Here is a 14,495-nt window from a genome sequence, read left to right on the forward strand (position 1 = left end):
CCACGATATTACATTTGTTTTCACTCCTCTATTGCCTGCTATAATGGATATCATATCTTGGTATTCATATACGCTCATGCCATGAGGATAACCTGGACTCCGTGGCAGTGAGTGATAGTGAATTACTAATGAAATACCATGGAGTCCAGGTTATCCTCATGGCATGAGCATATATGAATACTAATATATGATATCCATTATAGCAGGCAATAGAGGAGTGGAAACATAAACATCATGATGAAAGTAACACGCAAGCTATAAGGGTCACAAGAAGAAGTGGCCGAGTGGCCGCGAGTCTCCCGCTTCGTCTGTGGCCCATCTCATCTCTGCTTTATTTTTTGGTATTCCATTAAGATTTCACTTTATGCATTACAAAACAATCCTTTCTTGGGGGCAAAGCTTGTAAAAAGCTAATAGAAATGTTGTTTTGTGAACATATATGCATATATAAGACAGTAACACAGGACCAGCAGGAGATTCAAATGGGGACCAAATCATGCAATCGTGAGTCAAAGTCGAGCTCGGCGAAATATGGTATATTTTACTGATTCATGTATACGCAAGATTCATGTTCGGCAAATTTGTGTTCGGCGAGGTATGACTGTATTCATAAAAATTATGGCAAACATTTAAAGTCTACTACCAGCAGCGAACCATGCAGCAATTGATAAAGGGCACAGATGGGCCTGGCAAGCCCATTATCAGGGAATGGTGGAAGTCGTATAACATCAAGCACGACTTAGATAACATCAAGTCATCTTGGGATGAAGTGAAGACGTCTACCATGAACTTGGCATGGAATAAAGTATAGCCAGAATGCGAGTATGACTTCCCAGGCTTCGCTGAAGACGACATCGGTGCGATCAGAAATGACATAGTAAATCTGTGCCATAGGGCTGGTTTCAATGAAGTTGATGATGATGATGTTCAAGATCTTTTGAAAGCCATGCTGAACCTCTCTCAAATGAACTTATAGAGCTAGACAAGACATCACAGGAGGCAGAAGAGGGAGACGAGGAAGAACATGTGCGTGGCCTGGACATCAAAACTCTTAGAGAATGTCTCGGTGGTATCGAAAAAGCTCTGTAAACTCTGAATGAACGTGACCCAAATTCTGCCAGGAGTACCAAAGTGGCTCATGACGTAGAGAAAAGTGTCAAGATTGATCAAGAAATCTATAATGAAAACAAACAAGAAAAACCAAACAGTCCTCCATCTATGACAATGTCTTATTCTCGTCTGCTCACTCAGCAGAAGATGAGTAAGGGCTGAAATCCCTACTGTCCCTTCGCCTCTGGAGGGACATCATCTGATAGAATAAATGGTGAGTGAAAGGTAAATAAAAAACATTTTCTGTTTATTTCTTTTGTGCAGTACTTTACATTTTTTTTAATGACTATTTTCATGTATTTTAATTTCTGTATGAGTGACTTTTGACGTGCTGGAATGCATTCCCTGCTATTACATGTTATAATGGGTTCGGTATACTGTCATACCTTGCCCAACATGACAGTTATGTTCCTGAGCTCATCGTGGACAGCGAGATTCGTGTTGGGCGAATAATAGGCCCTATGGGAAAATAGGGGTAGGTTCCCAGATCCTCCCAAAAAAAAACACTTTTTTACCAAAAAGACTGAAAAAAAACAATAAATGAAGTACCACACATTTTATTTAACTACAGTACTAGTATAGTAATACTCCGCTTAACGAACAGGATAAGGGGTGTCAAAGCTGTTCACAGAGCGGAAATTCGTTAAGCAGACGTAATTTTCCCATAGGAAATAATGGAAATGGGAGGGATGCGTTCTGGGCTAGTCCCCAACATACCACATGGGTAAAAGAACAAAATGTATATATATTTCTATTAACTTTTTACAAGCCTTGGCCCCAAGAAAGGATTGTTTTGTAATGCATAAAGTGAAATCTTACATGGAATACCAAAAAATAAAACAGGGATGATGAGATCAGCCACAGACGGCGAAGACTCCGGCGACATGGCCGCTTTTTCTTCTTCTTTTAACCTTTTTAGCTTGGCGTGTTGTCTTTCACCACGATATTTATGTTTCCACTCCTCTATTGCCTGCTATAATGGATATCATATCTTAGGATTCATATACGCTCATGCCATGAGGATAACCTGGACTCCATGGCAGTGAATGATAATGAATTAGTAATGAAATACCATGGTATTTCATTAGTAATTTACTATCACTCACTGCCACGGAGTCAAGGTTATCCTCATGGCATGAGCGTATATGAATACTAAGATATGATATCCATTATAGCAGGCAATAGAGGAGTGGAAACATAAATATCGTGGTGAAAGACAACACACCAAGCTAAAAAGGTCACAAGAAGAAGCGGCCATATCACCGGAGTCTCCGCCATCTGTGGCCGATCTCATCATCTCTACTTTATTTTTTGGTATTCCATGTAAGATTTCACTTTATGCATTACAAAACAATCCTTTCTTGGGGGCAAGGTTTGTAAAAAGGTAATAGAAATGTTTTGTGAACATATATGCATATACAAGACAGTAACACAGGACCAGCGGGAGATTCAAATGGAGACCAAATCGTGCAATCGCGAGTCAAAGTCGTGCTTGGCGAGGTATGACAGTACGGTAATTCCGATAATGAGGACTTACTGTAATGAGTCTCCACTGTATTTCATAAGGATTGAAAAATTAAAGAATTGAATAATGAGGCATCAGATAGTAAGGGATACCTGTATCATCTAGAGTAGAGGAGGCAGTTTGCGATACCTTAAGCAGACAATATCTGCTATGAAACCTCCAGACTGGAATACAACCACGAAAGTTTTACCAGTAGTGTAAAATTATATCTCCTATGATGGTGGATATCGCGCTGCCCTCTATCACTGCAGTTTTTCAGCATGGAGTACTTTAAGTGAAGGAAGTTTACGCCAGCCCAGAGCTCCTACTGGCAGGTTTACTTGATAGGTTATGTCGGGTTATGGCGCTAGATGTCTTAAGTTCTTTATTTCTATCCACAACCTATCAAAATCATTCTCATTAAGTAGTTAGTAATTCCTCTTGTCTGTCAAGGAGTAGAAGTAAAAGAAAAAAAGAAAAAGATTTCAAACTAGCTTTGTATTTTTTCCCTGTGGAAAGGGAGAGTCAGGTCACCAGACAGGCATGAACGTGCAAATCGACTCACTTTCCGGTTGACACAATGGAAGCACACACTGACATTTCCCGTCTTGCTGTGTGTTGTACAGCCAAAAAAAATCTCTCCATCCAATGATCTTCAAGCTTGGGGCAATAAAATGCTGTCTCATCTTATGTTTCTTCTCACCATTCACTATATTAGACTGGGTATCTCAAAAGGACATAACAGTAAATACAGTGGTACTTCGACATATGAATTTAATTCGTTCCGTGACGATTGTTGTATATAAAAAAAATCGTATATCAAATCAATTTTTTCCATAGAAATTACTAGAAAAAGAATTAATTTGATCTAGTGATATGAATTTACCCTCCCAAAAAAAATTAACATGCCTTAACTCCATCCTCAGCAGAAACGAGTACACTCGTTTTCCCTAAATGTTCTGTTTTCAGTCGTCGACGAGTATACTCATCTAAAATTTTACCTTCAAAAACCAGCTACAGACATATATATTCGTTTTCACTAAATGTTCCGTTTTCAGTCATTGACGAGTATACTCGTCTAAAACTTGACATTCAAAAACCAGCTACAGACGTATATACTCGTCGATTCTGAGCCTTTCTAAGCCATTTTACGTGTGAAACGAGTATTCTCGTCAAATCGCACACCTGGCAGAGGCGACAGGGTGGAGCGGTGGGATTTCAAGGACGCTCCTACTAGACTTGCTCCGGCAACCACTGTCGTCGCATGGGTGTTGTTTTCATCCACATTACCACTCATTTTTTGTACCCTTTTCAAATAATTTACACCCTAAATGTCTAGTTCTGAGGAAGATAGCAAATATGAACCTTCCCTCAGAAGCTTGAATATTTTTGATGACACTGCCAGTTCATCAGACAATGAATATTTCTCGACAAGTGAGGAGGAGGAGGAGGAGAGGGGTGAGGGGAGAGCTTGGAGTTTATAGGAAGACGAGGTTTTTTTTTTTTTTTATTTATACCATGTGGGCTTTTCACGGAAATTTATGGATAAAAGGAAATACTTTTTTGGGGTATCTCCTATCTCAAAGCCCACCCGATAGGAAACCGTTGCCCCGAGTGAGGAAGCCCAACCTACACTCAGACCGTGGACAGGATTTGAACCCGTGCGCTTGGAGACCCCTCGAACCCCAAAGCACGCATGGTTCCACTGTACCACGAGTTAACTCGTATATGTCTACAAAGCTATTTTCAAAATAAAAAGTTAACCAAAAAAATTTGGAAAAACAGTAATTACAAGCTGTTTTCATAATCAGCATGAAAAATACTATATACAACCAAAATAAAAAAAATTTGTCTGAAAAAGAAACGTTTTTAACTAAAAAATTGTTGGGGAATGGGTTAAATACCAACCAAATATAGATTTAATATAAGATAAATACAATGTTTATTGTATGCATGATATAAATGTACTTAACCCGCAAAACTCAGGACACATCAATAGACGTTCATCACGCAAGACTCAGGTCACGTTGATGGATGTTTAGGCGTTTTTGGGCTTTATTTTGGCTATTTTCTTCCCGTCTTCTTTGCTTGTGAGCTGGCAACATTCATCAGGAGTAAACACATGTTATACGTCACTGTGTCACCAACTCCCATGATGGATGGATGGTGATAGCGACAGTGATTTTACGATGTCTGATTCCGCCACCTCTCCCGCGCGCCTTACTTCTACACCTCGGGTCTCTTGCCATGTAGCGGGAAGACAACATTTGAATGAAAGTGGTATCAAAACAGGTGACAGGAGAGAGAGAGAGAGAGAGAGAGAGAGAGAGAGAGAGAGAGAGAGAGAGAGAGAGAGAGAGAGAGAGAGAGAGAGAGAGAAAGGGGCCAGTTTTCTATTGCTCTAGCCAAGGTCGCTAAACACAATCGGACGCAAGGCCACGAACACCAATGATACCACCTCATTCAACCTGTAATATTTTGGTAACCATAGCATCTGAAGACTTGTTTTTTTGCATTGCAAAGAGGAGGAGTTGCTTGTGGGCATAACATCATTTGTACTCACTCGTTTATTGAATTTCCAAGTGTAATCAGCATGTGAATACAGGCTGTTTTGTGTGTTTCTCGCCAAACCTGTCGAGTTAACGCGAGCATTCCTACTTACTGATGCTGTGATGGAATTTCATATGTGTAGTGCAGAGAAGGAATTGGCAAGTTACCCATGCCTTACTATTGGCACGCCACATGACCTGGAGTTTCTCTTTTAACACCTTATGAGCTTTAAAGGCCCTGTGGTTCTTAGAATGATACGCTAACAATGGTTTGACTTTACAGTTACTACTAGCGTTAGCACACAGGGCCAAGTCACAGATACGCACACCACGTTTATATTTTGCAATTATCTTGTGTTTTACATCCATTGCAAGACTCTTCTAAGTTTCTTCTTTTCAGCCTTCCTATTTTTACTTTTGGAACCCATGATCACTTAAGAAAAAATACACACTGCCAAAGAGCACAGACACATACATGCACAAAGGATGAACAACGATACACAATGCAAATTGAATGTTCGGGTGGGCACGGGTAGCCAAGCGATTGCTGCGCCACCTACTGATGGCTATTCACATCTTAAAAATATCTTCATATTTCGAGGCATAAATTATAAGAAATTTTTCGTCGTATATAAAAAAAATTGTATGTTGGAGAGTTTGTATCTCGAAGTATTACTGTATTGTGTAAATTATGAGTTTCATTTTCACTTTTATAACCAGCACCTTTACTGTATTTATTTACTTACAACATAATCACCTCCGGAGATCTTCATGTCTCTTGTATTCCCCACCTAATTTTTTTTTTTTTTTTTTTTTAGCAAAATCATGCATTCAATTGGATAGAAAATTGTTATTGTTCTCCTCGAATTAATGAAAGATATGGCAACGTGGCACGGATTATTGGCCTCACCCTGTGGGCCAGTACAATTTAGTTTTACTATAGCCTAGTAATGACCTACTCTGGTTAGCGCGCTACCCTCCAAGGGCCTTTGATGGAAGGCTTATGTGTTACCCACAAAATTCCTCATTTGTTGAGATTAGACATGTTTATCCTCAACTATTTGACAACCAGGCATAATAACACTGAATTCATTGACAAGTTATGTTAGTTTTGTATGGAAATAAGTAGTAGAGTGACTAACACTGACATTCATGTGTACAGTGGTGCCTTAGAATACAAACTTAATCCATTCAAAATTTTGTTCTTACTCTAAACCATCAAAATACATGTATTCTTATGTAAGAAATTATAATTCATTCCGAACCACCTCCGAAGACCAAAAAATTATATTTTTCACCTAATTTTTTACTTTTTGCATACTATTACTATATATACTACTACTACTATTATGCTATAACTATAGAAGATAGGAAAATAAAACAGGGAAGTAAGCAAAATGTAATATAATAAAAATTCAACTTCTCGTGGTCAGAAACAAGCGTCACAACATCCTCCTCATGTGACTCCATCAAGCCAGCACCACACACTCTTATATCTTATATAAGCCAATAAGTTTTTCTTTGATATACTGCATTCATTACGGAAAATAAATCAGGGAAGTAAGCAAATTGTAATATGAAACAAGCATCAACACATCCTCCTCAGCTGACTCCATCAAGCCAGTATTACGCATTCTTATCTAAACCAATAACGAGATAAAAATAATGATTCCAATATTGTCATGCATCATAATATGTTTCTGAACTGCTTACTTATCCACGGAAATACATGTATATCTTATATCTCACCAAGAAATATATAAAAAATGATAAAATACAACATACTGACATATGTGCTCTCACCATCCTCACGCTTAGCATGCTCACACCTCCACAAACATACCCTTGTAAAAGCTGATACATGATTGGCTAAGTGTCCACCATCTTGAGAACAATGGGCCAATGACAGGCCTCAATATACGACAGATAGCCTCAAGCATACACAAACTGTGCTGCATAAAGGAGTGCAGCTTCTGAAAAGTGCCACGATCATACCTGACAGGCTCTAACATAAGAGCCATGATCATGCCTGACGGACTATAAGGGTTAAAGCTTTTAATTATGAGCTGGATACTCTCTCTTCCCCTCGGATCTTCTAGAATCTTCCATACGTCTGTCTGTATGTCTCGCGACCATGTGTGCTGCTATACTAGGCAATGATCTTAATAACAAAAAAAATTAATATTATTATCCCCGGCACTACAAAACAACAACCAAACAACTGCAAACATCACACTTGAGGCACTGAGGCAGCGTGGTGCCCCAGCATGCAGTCACCTGATTGTGCAGTGCTGCGCGCAATCTGTTGACCGCGTTTGTTATTGTTCGCACTCCAAAGCAAAGTTCATCCTCCAATGCAAAAAAAAAAACACAATTTTTTTGTTCGTAATCCAAACTGTTCATACTCAAAAGCGTTTGTACTCCAAGGTACCACTGTACTATCAAAACCGTTAACGGACCACAACGTACCTCATTTATGGTGGAAAACACACTGCCTAGTTCTCTCTGGTGCGCACACAACACTGGAGAGGTACTGGCGGAAAAATCTGCACTTTGCCTCGTCATTTCTACTCTCTGTTTGTGTTATGGGACTTAACACAGGACATAACGCACAGACCCGCCTTACACACAGACCCTCCAGTACTCAGTTTTTTAATATTTTGAACACTGTTTTAAGGTCTCTCGACAATCCTAAATACTTTTCTTAAATATTATTTTCTTTGCAAAGGAGTATATACTAGAGTTATTGATCAATTATACAGTGTAGCAACACACCTCCCTCATAGCCCTCTCTAGGGTGTCCAGTAAAATAATTTACACTGCCTTACTATAGTCAATGAATGTGTAATACTTGACTTATGCTGATATATAAATGCTAAGAACTATAAGGAATGAAAAATAAACCAGTAGAACTGTTGGGTTATTTTACACAGCCTAAACAGAATTGAACTCTACCTGGTGGCATCAAGTTGAGTTAACTTATTGCAAGTTGATAAATACTCCTTTTTATACAATACATTGCAAAGAAAAAAACTGAAGAATCATTAATAGCAATTAATACCCCCCTGTGAGGGGATTCATGTATTTCTAAGAACCTCAGAGTATTATCGAATGATTGTTTCGATGGTTTGGCCTGTGAGAATTAAGATGTGAACAAGGGTTCAGTTTTGTTCACGACGTTTTAGGAATCGTAACATACGAGTCAAGGTGTTGAAGTGGCAGCCGAGCCGTTCCTTCACCGGCCAGAGTGTGGCAAAGCAGTGCAGTGAGCGGGTCACATGCTTATAGCTGTAAGTATTTACCGGGCCTGAACTCTTGTTGTTAGAATCTTGTAACGTGAATATATTTGTATGTGTATCATGCTTAAGCGGAGGAGATAGTTATATTGTTTGTTGAGTGGAACTGTTTAGTGAGGACTTGTTATGTTACAGTGTTTGTCGTGGAAGTTCCTTATTGTGTGGTGGCTTCCTTCTTCAAGCCCAGGTATCACAGTAAAAGGTGTGTGTTGAATATAGAATGTAGTGTTGTGATTGTGCATTAATTGTTTAACCCAGCTATCATGAATATTAATCTGTTGTATATGTACTTTTTTGGGGTTTGTAATTTTGTGATGGAATGTGTTTTTTCCAGTTCACGCTAATCATTAAAAGAGTGATGGCAGTCGGGACTTTGTGTCATATACCCTGTGGAAGGCAGCTACACCCCCAGTGGTCCAAAAGAGCAAAATCCTCCAAATAGGTTAGGTTAAGTAGCCTTTGATTAGTATCCTTTTGGGTTCCAGAGCTAGGTTAGGTTAGGTAAGACTGAGTAGTATTCTGGCCCCTGGTTCCCTGCAGAGCACATTCTGTCCCTCTACCCTTTCGCGGAGATCTCCATCCTCCAAGGTAGTGGTAGCGGGAAGACACGTTCCAGGAGCTCTCATATTTTCTCCAATACACCCAGTGCACTTATCACCCTCGGCAGCCAGCATTATAAGCTGGCTCCACAGGTATGACTACTTCAATACCAAGAAACCATCTTATATGACTGTTAAATAACAAAATATCGAACTCAAAACTCCCGCCAAAACTTTGTATGTTCCAGCAACAACAGACCACTGCTGTGATCAAAACAAACCTTCTCCTGCGCAACTTTACATTATTACAGCCTCTACACAACAATATTTCTGACGTGTTGGTTTTGTTCTCAGAAACAACCTGGTTATAACAAGAAACAACCTTGAACAGACCTATGCCAGAAACACTTCTACCCAAACAACCCAGGGAGAGACATCAACCCAGCTTACACGACCTCCACACCCACCTGCATCCAACTCAAGTAGACCTACCCAGGTGGCCACGTCAGCCACACAGGACTACCAAATCCACCACCATCCCTAAGTATTCTCAGTTCAATACAAGCTGATACCACCACACTCTCTGAGGAAGGTAAAGTGATTGTGAACACTATTATGAAAGCCCTTCAGGTCCTACTGGAAAACAAAAATCAGAAGATAGGTACTCTACAGAGGAAAGTTAATAATTTAGAAGACAAAGTTATTCAACTAGAAGACCAAATTGATGATGTGAATCAATATGAGTGTAGGGACACCATTATGGTAAGTGGACCATCATTGCCAAGAGAAATTCATAATGAAAACTCTACTGGGGTTGTTGTAAATGTCATCAAGGACAATCTAAAAATAAACATACAACCTGCTGATATCAATGTTGCCCTCAAAATAAGAAGTAAAATAAACACACAATAAAAAAAATTAAAAAAATCCAACAATAGTAAAATTGCATAGTAGACAGAAAAAAAAAAGATGACATAATAAGTGCCTGTATTGCTTTAAAACCAAATATATATACGTATATCAATGAAAGCCTCGTCCCCACAAAGACTTGCCCTATTCAAAACCATATGGAACATTCGAAAGGCAAACAGACATCACTGTCAACAATGCTACACAAAAGACGGGAAGATATAAATTAAGCTGAAATGCTCAAATAAAAAATGTATAGTGACTAATGAACAAACCTTAAACAGTTTTCTAGACATGTACCCTGCCTTGGGAAACGATAACTGGTTGTGGACCTATCATGACTACCTTATCGTTATGTTTATTCTTTATGCTTATTCTTACATGTACTTTGAGATTATTTCCTAGTTAGTAGCTATATCCTACCTTTCTAAATTTCCACTGCTCTAACTAAATTATCTCTAGGAAACTTTCCACACCTCATCTTACCTTCCTTTACCTCTTATTACTTTTCAGCAGCTTAACTTTTTCACTTCAAATTCTACTCATTTATCTAGACTCCTTATTCTCTTCTTACAACGACTGCTCTTTCTAACATTATACTACCCTTATCTTATTTGACAACCTAACCTTTTCTACCTTAATCTATCTATAGCAGTGGTTCTTAACCTGGGTGGCGCGCCTCCCTAGGGGGGCGTGGGTGATTTCCAGGGGGGCCACGAGCCTCAGGTGAAAAGTAGAAGTTTTTCCATTTATGGGTTATTTTCATGGTAGAGCTCGTTGCTATCAAAACCAAGTACAGAAACCGCCTGAACGTTGAAGGGAACTTGCGTTATGCATTCTCAAGCATTCGACCACGTATTCAAGATCTGGTAGCTAAGAAGCAACGTCAAATATCTCAATAACCATGTATTCAAGATCTGGTAGCTTAGAGCAGTGTCAAATATCTCACTAACCATGTATTCAAGATCTGGTAGCTTAGAGCAGTGTCAAATATCTCACTAATGTAATTCATGCTTAGTAAATGGACTAAAAATCCATTTTTTTTAATTTTCTTTTTAAATCTGGGAGTGAAATTTGTCTATAGATGGAAAGGGGGCATAGAGGGGGCATGGTAGTAAAAAGGTTAAGAACCACAGATCTATAGTTTACCTAACATAACCCTCCCTTACCTGACCTCAGTTCAAGTTATCCTTTCTTACTAACTCTAACAAATTGTTCTTCCTAACACAATTCTGCCCTCACTTTATTCACTGCCCACCTTTGTCTAAATATTTTTATGAGCATCTAACCTAACTAATCTACAAACCCGTATAAACCCATATTACCTTACCAAGCCTACTTCATTTATATATACACTTCACCTAACCCTATTAAACCTGTTATTATTTTCTTATCCTAATTTACCATACCATACTCCAATTCTAAGTCCAATGATACAGTCAAGAAAAGGATAGAACTGTCTCAAGATATCAAAGATCAAACTCTCAACCAAATAAGACCCTCCCCTATTTCTGCAATCCAGTGTGATGAAATGACTGATATCACTCGGCGTTCTCAGCTACTGATGTGTGTTCGCTTTGTGTCAAGCAACGACATGAAAGAAGAAATTCTGTTCTGTCACCCGATGGAAAGTTGCACAACAGCAGAAGCTATTTTTCATGATGTATCAAAATCACTCTGTAATGAGTACACACTGCATACTTCATCATGAAGCCTTAGCATCCAGAACTTTGCTTGATGATATGAGGGATGTCATGAATGTGGCTATCAATGTAGTCAATTTCATCAAAGCTGGTCCCTTAAACAGTCATCTTTTCAAACTACTGTGTAAGGATATGGAATCCGAACATGAAGCCTAGCTTTTTAACACGAACGTACAATGGCTATCAAAAGGGAACATACTTGGATGACTTTATGTGCTACAAGAAGTAACAATATTTCAAAATTCACAGCAGAAGGCAGACCTTCATGACAAATTTCATTCTGAAGGCTTTCAGATAACTCTGGCTTACCTGGTGGACATTTTTGAAGCACTGAATGCTTTGAGCGTTAAACTACAAGGGAAGAACATCAACATCAATATGCACCATGACACCATTCGAGCCTTCATGGCCAAACCTGACCTCTGGAAATGTTGAGTTCAGCCGGGAAATGCAACCAGTTTAAGGAACTAGGATTCTGCTCTGACTGACAGTAACCTTGACTCTAAGTTAAAGAAACAAATAATCACTCGTCTAAGTGACTTGAAAGCCGAATTTATCAAATACTTCCCAGATACAGACGAAAAGAGTGAAGCTTGGAAATTCATCAGGAACCTATTTCAGCGTGAAGTAGCTGATGTTGCTGATGAAGTCCAAGAGGAGTTCCTAGAGTTCAAGTTCAACTCTACAGTGAAGGAAGACTTCAAAGATATGGATTTGGAGACATTCTGGGTCAAATGCCTTCCTGTTTACCCTCTGATCTCACATCAGGGTCTTTGGATTATAACAATGTTTGGGTCCACATATTTATGTGAAAGTGCATTTTCCACACTCATTGCTATGAAAACCAAATACAGAAACCGCCTCAACGTTGAAAGGGACTTACGTTGTGCACTTCCAAGCATTCGACCAAGTATTGAAGATCTGGTAGCTAAGAAGCAGTGTCAAATATCTCAGTAGTCATAAAGTCAAGATCTGGTAGCATTGAAAGTGTCAAGTATCTCAATAGTGTAATTCATGTTCAGTAAATGGACTAAAAAGGCATTTTTTTTTTTTCCTTTTAAATCCGGGAGTGAAATTTGTCTATAGATGTAAGGGATGCGTGGTGGCAAAGAACAATTATTTCTAGAGGGGGCGTGGCAGTAAAAATGTTCAGAACCACTGTGTTAGGATAACCCTAATTACACAAACTCAAAGGAAATCCTCTGGTGGTGCACTAACTAAACAACACTACTACCTCACCTCATGCTCACTTATCCTTATGAAGCCTGCATAACTCTGCCAAGGGCTTTCTGAACAGTGGGACGTAGGATTGGATGTCACTGGATATTCACTGCTATATTTTGCAAATCATTTCCACTGCCAGTCACTGTAAAAGGGTCTGACGGCCACAGGGTAACGGCTGTAACGACTGTCAACATTATCTTATGGAAACACAATTGGCACTTCTGGCTTCTGCTAAATTAGACAAGTGAGTAACTGGGCACAAAGTTTAAGTCTTGATCTTGATCTTGATCTTAATGCTACAGGTGACGCAGAATTTCTTCTGAGTCAGGCCTTTGTATCGGCAGCGCCTGTAGGGAAAATAATAATAAGAAAAAAAAAAACACAAACAACAAAGAGGGCAATCACCATCTTTCACACCACTAGTTCACCATCTAGCACGCCACATTCTCTCCAGGAACTCTTTTACAGCCTCAATCATCCTTTCATTCGTCTCCCCACAGAGTCCCAGCAGCACCACCATACATTCCCTTCCAGTCATCTCCACTCTATCATGCCCCAGCTCCCTGCTGAAAAGTTCAACTAGCTATTAGACCACTCTTCACAACCATCCTGACACACTGCATGTTGATGATCTTGATCTTGATCCTAATTATGTAGGTGGCTCGGCTCGGTGAACAAATGAATAGGAATGGTGAGATGCTGGATGAGTTTGTGAATGAGATGAACTTGGAGAATCTGAATGAGACCCTGGCTGAAGTACGAGTGACTTAGTGTGCGAGGAACCAGGAGTCTGCGATTGACTATATGCTAGTGAATGGGAGAATGCGTAAAATTGTTGACCGTATGTGGATAGATGAAGATGGGATGATTGACATAGTCTCAGACCATAACATGCTGGTGCTAGAATGTAAGTTGAATGGAAGAGACGGAACAAATGCCAAGGTCAAGAGGAAAAAGTGGAGGTTGAGAGATGCAGGATGGGAAAATTTCCAGGTGGACTTGAGCGAGAGAAGATGGGAGGATGAGAGCCTGAATGGTGGTGTGGATGAACTGAATGACAGATTTGTAGAGAATGTGAAGAATGCAGCAGCCAGTCAGATAGGGTATGTAAGAACAAGTGCTAGAAAGCATAAAAGTAGGCCGTGGTGGAATGATGAGATTAGAGATGCTAGGAAGGAAAGGAAGAGACTGAATAGGGTGTGCAGACAGTTAAGAAAGAGGAGACATGAGAGTGAGGAGGCTGAAAGTGAGTACCTGAATGCATGGACAGCGTATGTGAGTCAGCAGCAGTGACGAAGCGAAAGATAATGAATGCTAAAGTTAAATGTGAGAAAAGTGTGATTCAGTCCCTTAGAGAGAAAGGTGTGGAAGGTGGTCGTGAATGGTACAGATTCCTGAGGGGTGAGGGGATGCCTGACAGTGAGAATGTGGAGAGCCTGAAGGTGAATGGGGCAGTGGTGACTGATAAGGAAGAAATGAGAAGGGCAATAAAAGAGTTTTGGGAAGAGATTGGAGGTGTAGGTGAGGTCTTTGATGTGGGTGAAGGACGTGTGACACTGGAGAGAAAGGATGCAGACGAGTTGAATGAAAGGATCAGCAGGGAGGAGGTGGAGAAATGTGTGAAGAAGCAGAAGAATGGGAAGGCAGCAGGGCCGGATGAG

At 39.7% G+C, this 14,495-nt stretch overlaps 1 protein-coding gene across 1 annotated transcript in view; it reads right to left on the bottom strand.

Moving 5' to 3' along the window:
• Window positions 1-13,227, bottom strand: part of LOC123501434 — a 97,641-nt gene extending 84,414 nt beyond the window's left edge. Inside the window, exon 1 of the mRNA XM_045250260.1 lies at window positions 12,850-13,227. The gene's annotated coding sequence lies outside the window, so the exon portion shown is untranslated. The remainder of the gene's footprint in view (window positions 1-12,849) is intronic.
• Between the last annotated feature and the right edge of the window lie 1,268 nt (window positions 13,228-14,495).

The sequence above is a fragment of the Portunus trituberculatus genome, chromosome 9 (assembly GCF_017591435.1).
Source record: "Portunus trituberculatus isolate SZX2019 chromosome 9, ASM1759143v1, whole genome shotgun sequence".
NCBI classification, from domain to species: Eukaryota; Metazoa; Arthropoda; class Malacostraca; order Decapoda; family Portunidae; genus Portunus; species Portunus trituberculatus.